Source organism: Mixophyes fleayi, chromosome 2 (assembly GCF_038048845.1).
Source record: "Mixophyes fleayi isolate aMixFle1 chromosome 2, aMixFle1.hap1, whole genome shotgun sequence".
In the NCBI taxonomy this organism is placed as follows: domain Eukaryota; kingdom Metazoa; phylum Chordata; class Amphibia; order Anura; family Limnodynastidae; genus Mixophyes; species Mixophyes fleayi.
The window spans coordinates 242,847,184-242,862,221 of record NC_134403.1 but is presented as its reverse complement, the minus strand read 5'-3'; positions in this window follow the sequence as shown (position 1 = coordinate 242,862,221).

Here is a 15,038-nt window from a genome sequence, read left to right as displayed (position 1 = left end):
AGCATGACCAGATATTCGTAGTGGCCCGAGAGCGTGTTGAATGCCGTCTTCCATTCATCACCTGCTCTAATACGTATGAGGTTATAGGCACCACGAAGATCAGTTTTTGTGAAGATAGTTGCCCCTCTTAATTGATCAAAAAGTACGGAGATGAGAGGAAGGGGATAGGTGTTTTTAACCGTAATAAGATTCAGCCCTCGGTTTTCGATACAGGGTCTGAGTCCACCGTCCTTCTTGGATACAAAGAAGCACCTTGCTCCTACTGGGGACTTGGATGGCCTGATGAAGCCTTTCTCCAAGTTTTCGTCAATATATTCTTGCATGGATTTGGTCTCTGGACCGGAGAAAGAGTACAAGCGTCCCTTGGGTAATTTAGAACCCGGAATGAGCTCAATGGCACAGTCAAAATCCCGGTGCGGTGGTAGAGTGTCAGCAGCCTTTTTGGAGAAAACATCCCAGAAGTCATGATACTGTGAAGGGAGCTGCTCCGGAATAGGCTGAATCACACGCAGAGGTAGTGTCAAGTAAGACTGTGTACAATAAGAGCTCCACTGGACAATTTCTCCTTTTACCCAATCCTTGACAGGGTTATGGCGGGATAGCCAGGGGTGGCCCAGAATCAAAGGAACTGACGGACATTCGATAAGGAGGAAGACGATGGATTCCGAATGGAGAGCTCCAATGTTCAATTGTAGTGGCGGGGTCTCCCAGGTAATCTTGCCGCCTGGTAATGGACTGCCATCTAAGCCACAGAGAGTAATAGCAGACTTGAGTTTTACCATCAGAATTCCAGCAGCGCGGGCGAACCCGATGTCAAGGAAGTTGCCTGCAGCTCCACTATCAATGAAGGCCGACAGGTCCACAGTACGAGCACTGAACGTGAGCTGTGCAGGGATCAATACAGCATTTTTCGGGGAGACAATCTGCAGACCTAGGTGAACTTTCCCCTCGTTCCCTAGGCATGCTCTATTCCCGGCTTATTTGGGCAGGAACGGGAGAAGTGGCCTTTTGTGCCACAGTAGAGGCATAGGCCTTGTGATCGTCTCTTGTCTCTTTCCTCAGGGGATAGACGACACGCTCCTAATTGCATAGGCTGCTCACCATCCGTGGAAACAGGAATGAAGGCGGATGGAGGTGAAGATGCCTCCTTTTCGGTTTTCCGCTCTTTAAATCTCCTGTCGATTTTGATGGAAAGGTGCATCAGATCCTCTAGAGAAGTAGGAGATGGATATTGCACCAAGGAGTCATTAATCTGTTCCGACAGGCCGAGACGGAACTGACTATGTAAGGCGGGGTCATTCCATCCACTATCAGGTGACCATCTACGGAATTCAGCGCAATATTCCTCTGCCGACCGCCGGCCTTGTTTCAAGGCCCGTAGATGAGCTTCTGCGGAGGCCATTCGATCTGGGTCATCATATAGTAGACCTAATGCCTCAAAGAATGCGTCTACGGACTGCATGGCAGGACTGGTCTGTGGCAAAGAAAAGGCCTAGGACTGGGGGTCACCTTGCAGGAGGGAAATGATAATCCCGACTCTTTGTTGCTCTGAACCAGAGGAGCAGGGTCTCAACCGGAAATAGAGCTTGCAGCTCTCCCTGAAATTCCAAAACAGGGATCTATTTCCAGAGAACCGATCCGGCAACTTCACCTTAGGTTCACAGGTGGAACTTGGAGTGGGTTGTGAAGTTTTCGCGGCTTCTTCTTGAACGGACAACCGCTCAGCCAATCCCTGGATCATCTGGTACAAGGACTCAACATGGCCTGCTAAGGCTTGTGCCGGAGACGGTGTGGATCCGCTTTCATCCATCACAACCTCCTCTCAGTGTTTTTTCGGCCAGTTATAATGTTAGGAACCCCTCCAGCCGGCACAACACAACCCGGAATCTACTCTGCCAATCAGGTGTTCACTGGAGCCCCTGATGGTGGGGACAGACTGGGCCGCAGACTGACAGAGGGTTGTGAAGTGTGTACCGGCTGGGGAGAACCCAGGCAAGCAGAGTGAGGTCCACGCAGAGGTCAAGGGCCGGCAGCAGGCAACAGTACCAGTAAACAAGCCGAGGTCAGGGGTCACAAGTGGATAGCAAAAACGGTAAACAGACCAGAGATCAGGGTCACAGGATACACAAGCGAGGTCCAATTCAAAGCCAAGGGTCCTACACGGGAAATCAGTAAAGGTTCAGGAGACAGGAACGGGAACAAGCAGGTCAGCAGACTGGAGAGCAGAAGCTATAATCGGCAATGAGGCAGCTGACCTCATTGCCCTTATGTCACGGTCGTCTGAATTTCTTGATCCGATTCGGGACCCTTGGGACTAGCTGGAGCAGGAGTGAAACAGAACTTAGCAGCCTGGATGAACTTCTTGCTCATGTTCTTGCTGATTGTAGAATATAGCAGGGGAATTAGCAGTCTGGAAATGTAGACAGGAACACTGCACTTGTAATGCAGTCAGGAACACTGCACTTGTAATGCAGTCAGGAACACTGCACTTGTAATGCAGTCAGGAACACTGCACTTAGGAGTGCAGACAGGATTACTGCACTTGTAATGCAGTCAGGAACACTGCACTTAGGAATGCAGACAGGAACACTGGAGCCAAGAACTATCCTCTGGAGAGAAGTGTGTTGTTCTGGCAGTGAACAGATCACAGCAGCAGGTTTAAATAGGGTGTCCCAAACAACTATTGGCTGATCAGTTCATGTGATCACAGCTGCAGAATCTGGTTGGTCTGGAATGATCACCTGACTGCATCCAAGATGGCCGCGCCCATGCAGCAGAACAAACAGTATGTGTTTGTTTACAAACGGAGGTGTGGAGGATGGGAATGCTGCAGACGGCCAGAAGGGACCCAGGTAGCCGTGATATGACAGCGGCGGATGAGGTAAGTGCGGCTAAGATCCCGATTTGTGACAGTACCCCCTCCCTTACGAGTGGCCACTGGACACTTAGATTGGGGTTTAGTTGGAAACTTGCGGTGAAATTTTCTGATGAGAGATGGAGCATGGACATCAGAAGCTTTGATCCAGGCTCTCTCTTCTGGACCATAGCCCTTCCAGTCGACTAGATATTGTAAGGTCTTATGTCGAAACCGAGAGTCCAAGATCTCTTTAATTTCATATTCATCACCATGTTCAGTCTGCACTTCAGGAGAAACCAGTTTGGGTGTATAAAACTGATTTAGCACCAGTGGTTTTAAGAGAGAAATATGAAAGGAGTTGGGTACCTTGAGGTAAGATGGTAAATGTAATTTGTAGGACACTGGATTGATGACCCGGGAGATGTTAAACGGTCCAATAAAGCGGGGAGCGAATTTCATAGATGGAACTCTGAGGCGTAGATTGCGAGTAGACAGCCATACTCTGTCTCCCGGTTTCAAGCTTGGAATGGCTCGTCGCTTTTTGTCGGCCTGAATTTTGTAGCGTTGGGACGCTTTAAGTAGAGATTCCCGTACTTGGCGCCAGTGGCCTGCAAAATTCTTTAGGAAAACTTCAGAGGCAGGTACTGAGGCTGTAGGAAGTGGAGTAAACAAGGGTACCCTGGGGTGTAGGCCATAGACCGTATGAAATGGAGTGGAAGCAGAAGATTCGTGATAATGATTATTATGAGCAAATTCTGCCCAAGGAAGCAGATCTACCCAGTCGTCTTGAGAAGAAGATATGTACAAACGGAGAAATGTTTCTAGGTCCTGATTGACTCTTTCCGTTTGCCCGTTGGACTGTGGATGATAGGCCGAAGAGAAGTTTAGTTTGATCTGTAGTGCTTGGCATAAGGATCTCCAGAATTTCGCCACAAACTGAACTCCTCTATCTGAGACGATTTCTTCAGGACACCCATGCAAACGGAAGATCTCCTTTATAAATTGCTGAGCCAGTATAGGTGCTGATGGGAGGCCACGGAGAGGAACAAAATGCGCCATTTTAGAGAATCGGTCAATGATGACCCAGATGGTATTGAAATTATTAGAATTTGGCAAATCAGAAACAAAGTCCATAGAAATATGGGTCCAGGGTTTGGTGGGAATAGGCAGAGGCAAAAGTTGACCAGCTGAAGATTGTCTTGAACTTTTATGTTGGGCACAGCTGCCACATGCGGAAACAAATTGCTGAACATCCTGATGAAGAGTAGGCCACCAGTAGCTTCTCGATATGAAAGATTGAGTTTTGCGGATGCCCGCATGACCGGCAAATCTAGAACAATGTGCCCATTGGAGCAATTTTTTACGCAGATTCTCAGAAACAAAAGTTTTTCCCTGGGGAGGTGTATTGTCGGGTCTATTGACTGCAATGCTTAGTGGGCTGATAATAGGCCGTGGATCCACAGTGATGGAATCTTCCTCTTTCACCATAGAACGTGACAGAGCATCGGCCTTGCGATTTTTGGAACCGGGACGGAAGGTGACATGGATATCAAATCGAGAAAAGAATAGTGCCCATCGGGCCTGTCGTGGATTCATGCACTGTGCAGTTTTAAGGTAGAGCAGATTCTTGTGATCCGTGTATATTGTGACAGGGTAACGAGCTCCCTCAAGTAAATGCCTCCACTCTTCAAGCGCCAATTTGATGGCAAGCAGTTCTTTGTCCCCTATGGCATAATTTCGTTCAGCTGGTAAAAATTTCCTGGAGAAGAACCCGCAGGGATGCCATTGCTCATCAGCTGGTTTTTGGGAAAGAACTGCCCCTACTCCGACAGATGAGGCATCAACTTCCAAGTAGAATGGACAGGTTAAATCTGGTTGCCTGAGTATGGGAGCAGAAATAAATGCTTGTTTCAGAAGTTGAAAAGCTGTTTGGGCTTCTTCAGACCACTTGGCAGGATTAGCTCCTTTTCTGGTGAGGGAGGTGAGTGGTGCTACTACAGTAGAGTTGCCACGAATAAATTTTCGATAATAGTTCGCGAATCCCAGAAATCGCTGTACTGCCTTTAGTGTAGATGGTTGAGGCCAGTTAAGAATAGCTTGCACCTTCTCTGGGTCCATACGGAGACCAGTACCTGAGATGATATACCCCAAGAATGGGATGGATTCAACTTCGAAGGTGCATTTTTCAAGCTTGCAATACAGTTTATTCCTTCTGAGATGGCTGAGGACCTCTTTAACATGTCTGCGATGGGACTGGATATCAGAGGAGAAAACGAGGATATCGTCCAAATATACCACAATAGTATGGTACAGTAAGTCCCGAAAGATTTCATTTATGAAATTCTGAAAAACTGCTGGGGCATTGCTCAGACCGAATGGCATGACTAGATATTCATAGTGCCCATCACTGGTGTTAAAGGCGGTTTTCCATTCGTCGCCACGCCTAATGCGAATCAAATTGTAGGCCCCGCGGAGATCCAACTTTGTGAATATTTGGGCACCTTTGACTCTGTCAAATAACTCTGTGATTAGGGGCAGAGGATACCGGTTCTTGATGGTAATGTCATTGAGACCTCTGTAATCGATGCAGGGACGTAATCCACCATTCTTTTTCTTTACAAAAAAGAACCCGGTTCCTGCTGGTGAAGAGGATGGACGAATGAAACCCCTTTTCAAGTTCTCTTTTATATATTCAGACATAGAGTTTGTCTCAGGGATAGAAAGAGGGTAGACTCTGCCACGTGGTGCGGTTTTACCTGGAACTAGATCAATGGGACAGTCCCAATCCCGATGAGGTGGTAGAGTTTCAGCAGCCTGCTTACTGAAAACGTCTGTGAACTCTTGGTAGGCAGAAGGAACTGTCAAAACTTCTTTATCAGAGGTGGAGCAATGTGGAAGAACACGTTGTAAACAGGACTCGAAACAAGTTGGAGCCCACACAAAATAGGTAGAGTAAATCTGATGAATATATAAAACGGAAAAGAATACTTATATTGGTTGATGGTATAATGTTCAAGTTCTTTCAAGAGATCATAGGGAATTGTCTGATGATGAATATACCATGCGGAAGAGAAAGAATATACAATAGTGTAATACTGTATGACACAACACTATAAATGTTAAATATCACTTTTGTATAATAACTTTTAAATTCTCCAATCCCGATATTTAGGACTAGAAGAACTGGTTCTATAATCGGTGTTACACCATATGTAGGAATAGTCCTGGTAGATATATAGTGTGGGATACCCCACAATTCAATCTACTTACACCGTAGATTCTTTAAAATTGGCACTTCAAAATATAGACCTCCGCTCCTCCCTTCTTCTCCAAAACCTCTCGATAGATATAAGAAAAAGAGAGGTATACTTTTTAGGTAGTAGCTAAAAACATTTATTAAATAAAAACATAGATGTTCCTACCGCGGAGTATAAAATAATCAGCATATTAAGTGTGCGCTTTCCCAGCGGGTAGTCCGTGCACGGAGAGATGTTAGCAAAGAATCAGCAATGTCCAGATGGAGTAGGTAAGCCTGCTAGACAATCACCGAAGCATCCGTATACACGAGTCCCGTCTTGGCCTGCAGACACACAGAGAAAACACGGTAGCAGTCACCAACTAGTTTCGATCCTGTTCGTTGGATCTTTATCAAGGCCTTGATAAAGATCCAACGAACAGGATCGAAACTAGTTGGTGACTAGTTGGTCTATATTTTGAAGCAGGAGTGAAACAGAACTTAGCAGCCTGGATGAACTTCTTGCTCATGTTCTTGCTGATTGTAATGCAGTCAGGAACACTGCACTTGTAATGCAGTCAGGAACACTGCACTTGTAATGCAGTCAGGAACACTGCACTTAGGAGTGCAGACAGGATTACTGCACTTGTAATGCAGTCAGGAACACTGCACTTAGGAATGCAGACAGGAACACTGGAGCCAAGAACTATCCTCTGGAGAGAAGTGTGTTGTTCTGGCAATGAACAGATCACAGCAGCAGGTTTAAATAGGGTGTCCCAAACAACTATTGGCTGATCAGTTCATGTGATCACAGCTGCAGAATCTGGTTGGTCTGGAATGATCACCTGACTGCATCCAAGATGGCCGCGCCCATGCAGCAGAACAAACAGTATGTGTTTGTTTACAAACGGAGGTGTGGAGGATGGGAATGCTGCAGACGGCCAGAAGGGACCCAGGTAGCCGTGATATGACAGCGGCGGATGAGGTAAGTGCGGCTAAGATCCCGATTTGTGACACCTTAATACCAGTGGCCACCAATCAGAGCCTAGCTCTGAATTAGATACAGCCCCCAGCATAATTAATAAATTGCATTAATTAGCCCGCAGGCTAGAGGATATGGAGAGCGCTGCGCCCGGCTTCCTCTCATTTCCGGGACGCAGCGCTGAAGCGTCTAATCGTTCCCCCGGCAACAGCCGGGTCAGGGCCGGAAGTGACGTCCCGGTCGCCATAGTGACGGCTGGGACGCAGGTGAGTGAGTCGCGGCGGCTGGGCATTGCTGCGGCTCGTAACACAAACTACGTTTATTGTTGCTGCTGTACCAAAAAATAGGTACTGCTATTTCAAAGTCAAACTACGTGCACTGTTGCAGCTGTACCAAAAAATAGGCACTGCTATTTCAAAGTCATACTACGTTTATTGTTGCTGCTGTACAAAAAAATAGGTACTGCTATTTCAAAGTCATACTACGTTTATTGTTGCTGCTGTACAAAAAAATAGGTACTGCTATTTCAAAGTCAAACTACGTTCACTGTTGCTGCTGTACCAAAAAATAGGTACTGCTATTTCAAAGTCAAACTACGTTCACTGTTGCTGCTGTACCAAATAATAGGTACTGCTATTTCAAAGTCAAACTACGTTCACTGTTGCTGCTTTACCAAAAAATAGGTACTGCTGTATAACTCCAGTCCAGTGGTACTCTCCTGTGCCGCAGATAATTTGTAAAGGCTTTGCCGAGTGTGTGTGGTTTAGGAGTACGCTCTCTTGTGCTGCATATAATGGAGTACCAAAATTTGGAGGATAAAGTAGGGAAAGATCAAGAACCACTTCCTCCTAATGCTGAAGCTGCTGCCACTAGTCATGACATAGACGATGAAATGCCATCAACGTCGTCTGCCAAGGGCGATGCCCAATCTCCTAGTAGAGGGCATGTAAAATCCAAAAAGCCAAAGTTCACTAAAATTAGCAAAAAAAGAAAATTTAAATCATCTGAGGAGAAACATAAACTTGCCAATATGCCATTTACGACACAGAGTTTCAAGGAACGGCTTAGGCCTTGGCCCGTGTTCATGACTAGTGGTTCAGCTTCACCCAAGGATCTAAGCCCTCCTCCTCCCCCCCCTCTAAAAAATTTAAGAGACCAAGGGTGTTGGTGGTTGCGAAGCCTGACCTTCCCAACACTGTATGGGACTAGGTGGCTCCTTCCACCATTTGCAGCACGCCCTCTGCATATGCTGGAAGGATCACCCACAGTCCAGTTACAGATTTGGCTAATGAAGGTGTCAATGTTGTACACCGGGAGGAGGATATTGATGTAGCTGGCGCTGAGGAGGAACTTGACAAGGAGGATGCTGATGTGGTTATCTTAAATGAGGCACCAGGGGGGGAAACAGTTGTTGTCCATGGGATGAGAAAGCCCATCGTCATGCCTGGTCAGAAGACCAAAAAATCCACCTCTTCGGTCTGGAATTATTTTTATCCCAATCCGGACAACAAATGTATGGCCATATGTATCTTATGTAAAGCTCAAATAAGCAGGGGTAAGGATCTTGGCCACCTAGGGACATCCTTCCTTATACATCACCTGAAGAACCTTCTTAATTCAGTGTTTAGTTCAGGAACTGTGGCTAGGACGGTCAGCAGTCCAGGGACACCTAAATCCCTTGGTCCTGTTGTATATGCACCACCAACACCCTCCTCGTCAACTTCCTCCACGATCTCCATCAGAGATAGTCCTGCAGGCCATGTCACCGGCATGACTGAGTCCTCTTCAATCCGGGATTCTTCCGGGGAATCCTGCAGCGGTACGCCTACTGATGCCGCTGCTGCTGTTGCTGCTGGTAGTCGGTCATCTTCCCAGAGGGGAAGTCGTAAGAACGCTACGTCTTTCACCAAACAGTTGACCGTCCAACAGTCGTTTGCCATGAGCACAAAGTACGACAGTAGTCATCCTATGGCAAAGCGGATAACTGCGGCCGTAACAGCTATGTTGGTGTTAGACATGCGTCCTGTGTCCGCCATCTGTGCAGTGGGATTTATACGGTTGATGGAGGTCCGTCGAGATTCCCCTTCACTAGGCAGTCCAGAAATATTAGTATGAGATATTAAACTACGTTCACTGTTCCTGCAGTGCAGAAATATTAGTATGAGATATTAAACTACGTTCACTGTTCCTGCAGTGCAGAAATATTAGTATCAGATATTAAACTACGTTCACTGTTCCAGCTACATCAAAAAAGCATGAACCTGCCCTGCCATCAACAAAAACAAGAGGTTGTGACGCACTTGAACTCCACCCTCTATATGCTGCAGAGGATGGAGGAGCAGCAAAAGGCCATTCAAGCCTACACAGCCACCTACGACATAGGCAAAGGAGTGGGGATGCGCCTGAGTCAAGCGCAGTGGAGACTGATTTCGGGGTGGTGCAAGGTTCACACTGGTACACACTGAAGGGGGCGAGGAATCAGAGGATGAGGATGAGGACGACATCTTGCCTCAGTAGAGCCAGTTTAGTTTGTACAGGGAGAGATGAATTGCTTTTTTGGTGTGGGGGCCCAAACAAACCAATCATTTCAGCCACAGTAGTTTGGTAGGCCCTGTCGCTGAAACGATTGGTTTGTTAAAGTGCGCATGTCCTATTTCAACAACATCTGGGTGGGTGGGAGGGCCCAAGGACAATTTCATCTTGCACCTCTAGCAAACTTTTGCAAACTGCCATCCTGTCTGCCACTGCACTGCCACTCCTAGATGGGCCACGTGTTTGTGCCGCCCACTTGTGTCGCTTAGCTTAGACATCCAGCTACCTCGGTGCAACCTTTTGGACTAAAAACAATATTGTGAGGTGTGAGGTGTTCAGAATAGACTGGAAATTAGTGGAAATGATTGTTATTGAGGTTAATAATAGTGTAGGAGTGAAAAAAAAACCTAAAATATGGATTTTAGCACTTTTTATGCTTTTTTAAAAAAGAATCAGAACCCAAAACCCAAAATCAGAACCAAAACCTTTTGTGGGGTGTTTTGGCAAAACAAATCAGAACCCAAAACCTCAAGCTAATCAGAACCCAAAACCCAAAACCCAAAACACCAAAAGTGGCCGGTGCACACCCCTAATTCTTAGAGACCTGTTTAAATGTATTAATGTTAAACAGTGCCTCTTCAAGAGAAGTAGAGAATTCTTTGACCTGGATTAACTATTGTGTAAGGGCTCCATTTGCAGAAAACGGACACTGCATCAATCTATTAGATAGACTTCTTTGAAAGGGGATATTTGTATGTTTCATTATAATTTTTTTCTTGCATTCTGTCATTTTTTGAAAATAAAGGTTTCTATTTTAATAATTAACTATATGCCATTTACTTGTATTAATGGTCATTCTCTGCTAGGTCACAAATGAAGGGATAACACTCTATCGGCTGCTATTTATGTTCACAGTTCCTTCCTGTTATTTCTTGCATAGATTTAGTACTGTAACAGGTTGCAAAGTCACATGTCAGTAAAATATTTACAGAAAGTCAGAGACTGGACCAGATATATGAAATTAAAATGTTTAATTTGGCTTTTGCATTACGAAATCAACTTACAGAAATAGCAGACAGCAGTTTCACAGCAGGGTAGCCCCAATCTCTTTGTGAGATTCCTACAATTTTTGAAGAACAAGTCATGGCCAATTAACAGTAAATTTACAGTTTAACTTTCCTGTAACTAACCTATCAGCATGTATGCCATTTAACCATATTCTGTAGTATATCACAAAAACATTTATCAACCAGTCATTGATTGTCAAAATGTCTTAGCTTATCATTTATCGCATGAACAGGCTCATGATAGCCTTGTGTTCTTGCATGCAACAATATATGTCACATACATCAGAAGTCACTAAAATCAACCCCTTCCTGCTCCAATTACTAAGATGTGTCAGTATCCATAATAATCCCCATTATTAAAACCTTTGCAATGCAAATTTTCTTAGGAAAATTACCAATTTACCTAATTGCTTATGGTCTCACATGCTGTGGTGAAGTATTAATATCACCCTAACCACCCTAACCAGCCTGTCCCTCGCTACTCACAAAATGTGGATTATAGCATGTACTTTTTTTAGCCCTTGCTTTTGTTCCCCAGCTGAACACAACTGCAGTGTCTAATTACATGTGGAGAAGGGGACATTGTAGCTCATTTTAAATATTTATTGTGTATCGTTTATTGATGATGTGGCAGTGAGGTTGTTTTTCATTGTCCTTAAAGTGAAGCCAGGTGGGTTGTGGGTAGGGATCAGGTAGCAAGATACTGGCTAATTAATATCCATTGTTCTCACAAGACTTCTCCAGACATTTGGTCTACAATCTGGAAGTGGAGTTTCTGTGGAAATTAGACCCTAGATATAAGGAGCCACTCCAGGGAGGAGGAGATATTCATTCTGAGGATTGATTAATGTAAGGTGCAGTGTAGCTGGTTTTGAATTTTTCGTCCTTTACCAATGGACTACAGCTGCAGCTAAGAGAAGAACTGCATGGGCCTTTAAGTCAGGACATCCCAGCGACTGTAGCTCCTTAAGCTAGTGGGGTAAGGGACAGATGATATGGTAAACCTGCCTGGCATTTATTTGCTGTGTGTACATAATAATCTAGTGATTGTTTTTATTACAATAAATGCATTGCTTAACTTTCTAACTGCATTTGCCTGCATGACTATACATATCCTAGAAGGTACTTGGTAGACTTCCTTGGCATAAGAAGGCACCCATGGGTGGCCAGCCAGAGTGAAGTGGGTAGAATTGGGCTAGAAAACCTGGTATCTTCACACATGCCTTTCTTAGTTCTTTATTTCTGTAAAAATTGGCATGAAAATTTTAGTGGTCTCCAACCTAGATTTTTTTGACAGTGCCATAGAGATTGGTCTTTAACAATGTAAGGATGAGTGCTGGAAAAGCATACTGCCTCAGACCCCGCCATTGGCAATTAAAACTAGTTTTGTTTTAACTTGCTGACTGTCCAGCATTATAGTATATAGTATATATATAGTGCTCTCACCATCTTCAGTGTTACTGTTCATCTTTACTTTATAATCCCTCAGGTCTGCCCTTAAAAGTTTGCTATTTCTATACAGCCAACTCCCAATCATTAACTCAAAATGTATTTGACACCATACGTATTTCACACCGATTCTGGAGACCTTCAAAGCTAGCTAGACAAAGACCAGCTCTCTAAAGACCAGCCAGCTTCCCCAGTGTTGGTCTCTCTGAACAATGAAACAAGCAAGGTTTTATACAGAGATGGGCGGGTTCGGTTCCCCGAGATCCGAATTCATCCGAATTTCGCCTATCCGAGTACCGAGCCGAGCAGGCTCGGTACTCTCCCGCCCATTCTGAATCGAAATCTAAGCAAAACGTCATCGTGATGTATTCATATTTCTGAGCTCGGTTCTCGCCTCCACAGCAATCCATCGCCATTTGACAGAGGGAGAGAGCAGGGTTAGGTCACAGGCTATATCAGCGCAGGGACAGAGCAATAATTGGACACATTATTGTTTATACTCTATACAATTCTAATATTAATACCAATTGTTAGAGCAGTAAGAGAGGAGGATAGAGTAGGTTTTTTTTTCCTGGCACTCCAAGTGCTTTTGGGGTGTCCCTTATTCCCCATTGTTTTACAGTAATTTTTCTGGCTGTCAAAAGTCATATTTGTCAGCAGTATCTAAAACAATATTTTGCACTCCAAGTGCTTTTGGGGTGTCCCATATTCCCCAGTGTTTAACACTAATTTTTCGGCCTGTCAAAAGTCATATTTGTCAGCAGTATTTCTATAATTTTTTTGCACTACAGGTACTTTGGGGTCTCCCATATTCCCCAGTGTTTAACACTAATTTTTCTGGCTGTCAAAAAAAGTCATATTTGTCAGCAGTATCTATATAAGACAATATTTTGCACTACAAGTGATTTGGGGTGTCCAATATTCCCCAGTGTTTTACACAAATTTTTCTGGCTGTCAAAAGTGAAACTTGTCAGCAGTATTTCTAAAATTTGCCTGCACTACAAGTGCTTTGGGGTCTCCCATATTCCCCAGTGTGAAACATTAATTTTTCTGGCTGTCAAAAGTGATATTTGTCAGCAGTATCTATCTAATACAATTTTTGGCACTACAAGTGCTTTGGGCTCATTAAAATGGATTCAAAGCAGTCCAAATATGAACACAATCAGCAACCAGGTTCTGTCACCAGTCCTGATGGTAGTGTTCCCAGTACGCCATCTGGGAAAGGCGATGTAAAAGTACTTAGTCTTTTTAAATCAGGGAAAAAAACGCATCCCCAAAAAAAATTTACTCTGTTGAAGCGAAAAAGAAGTGTAACTGAGGAAAAGTTAACTGCCGATAAAAAAAATAATTGCCAACATGCCATTCTACACACGCAGTGGCAAAGAAAGAATGAGGCCTTCGCCTTTCTCTATTAGTGGCAGATCAAAAAATGTTACTGAGCCTTCCTTTTGTACGGTAACTCGTGACCAAGCAAGACCAAGTAATTTGGGGCCTGATTCATTAAGGATCTTAACTGAAAAGGATCCTTATTTCAGTCTCGTGGACAAAACCATGTTAAATGCAAATGAGTGTTCTGTTTTGCACATAAGTTAAATACTGACTGTTTTTTCATGTAACACACAAATACTTGATAGCTTATTTGTACACTGAAATTTAAAGTTGATATGTGTGTGTTACATGAAAAAACAGTCAGTATTTAACTTATGTGCAAAACAGAACACTCATTTGCACCCCTTGCATTTAACATGGTTTTGTCCAGGAGACTGAAATAAGGATCCTCTTCATTTAAGATCCTTAATGAATCAGGCCCTTGGAGTCTAAAAGTGGTGCACAACTACTGTTACGCATGAAAGCCGAGCTGCAAGAAAACAGTAAGGCAATAGAGGATAATGTATGCTCTAAATGAGAAATGACACCAATCCCTGTGGAGAGTCCATCCACCAGTGGTATTTTTAATAGTGAGCACTCTGTTAATGACAGAGTACCCATAAAGAAGGGTCCTTTCAGCAGTTCTGCTGATGTGTGCCTTAACAGCCCGAGTGTAGCCGGTGATACACCAATTGTGGATGCCACTTTGGAAATAGAAGAGGATGAGGGGGAGATTTGTGGAGGTGACGAGGGCGCTAATGAGGATGTTGATGAGGATGAGGTTGTTTGTGTCAGTCCTGCACCAGTGGCAGCAGTTCTGGCACGTGACAAGAAAAAGGCCATTGTCATGCCAGGCCATAAAACAAAAAAATCCACTTCTTAAGTGTGGAATTATTTCTACCCCAATCCAGACAACAACTGTATAGCCATTTGTAGTGTATGTCAAGCCACAGTCAGTCGAGGGAGGGACCTTAACCATCTTGGAACCTCGTCTATATTACACCATTTGACGAGAGTTCATGGCAAAGTGTTGGGAAAAGTTGAAAGTTCTTCCAAAAAAATTACAAGTACTCCATCATCAGCAAGGACCCTCCACTCACCGACATCCCGATGGCTACAAAATACACCCACCACACCATCCTCATCAATATCCTCAGTAGTGCTCGGCATTTGCCCTGCATCCCAATTATTAAGGCTGGATGACTCCTGCACTATTATTGATACTTCTGAAGAAAGCGTTAGTCCCACTGCTGCTGCTGTTGCTGCTGCTGGGGGTGAATCGTCAGCCCAGAGGAAGGCCAAGAAAAAGAGCAGTCCTACATTTCAGCAATTAACTGTGAAACAATCATTTGCTAGGGGAAGCAAATATGACAGCAGTCAACCAGTCGCCAAGCAAATCACAGACGCCATGGCTGCCATGTTAATGTTAGATCTGTGTCCAATATCCACAATAAACGCAGCTGGTTTTTCACAGTTAATTGAGGTTTTGTGTCCGCGTTACAGAATTCCATCGCAACACCATTGGGAAAAAGCTATTCCACAACTATA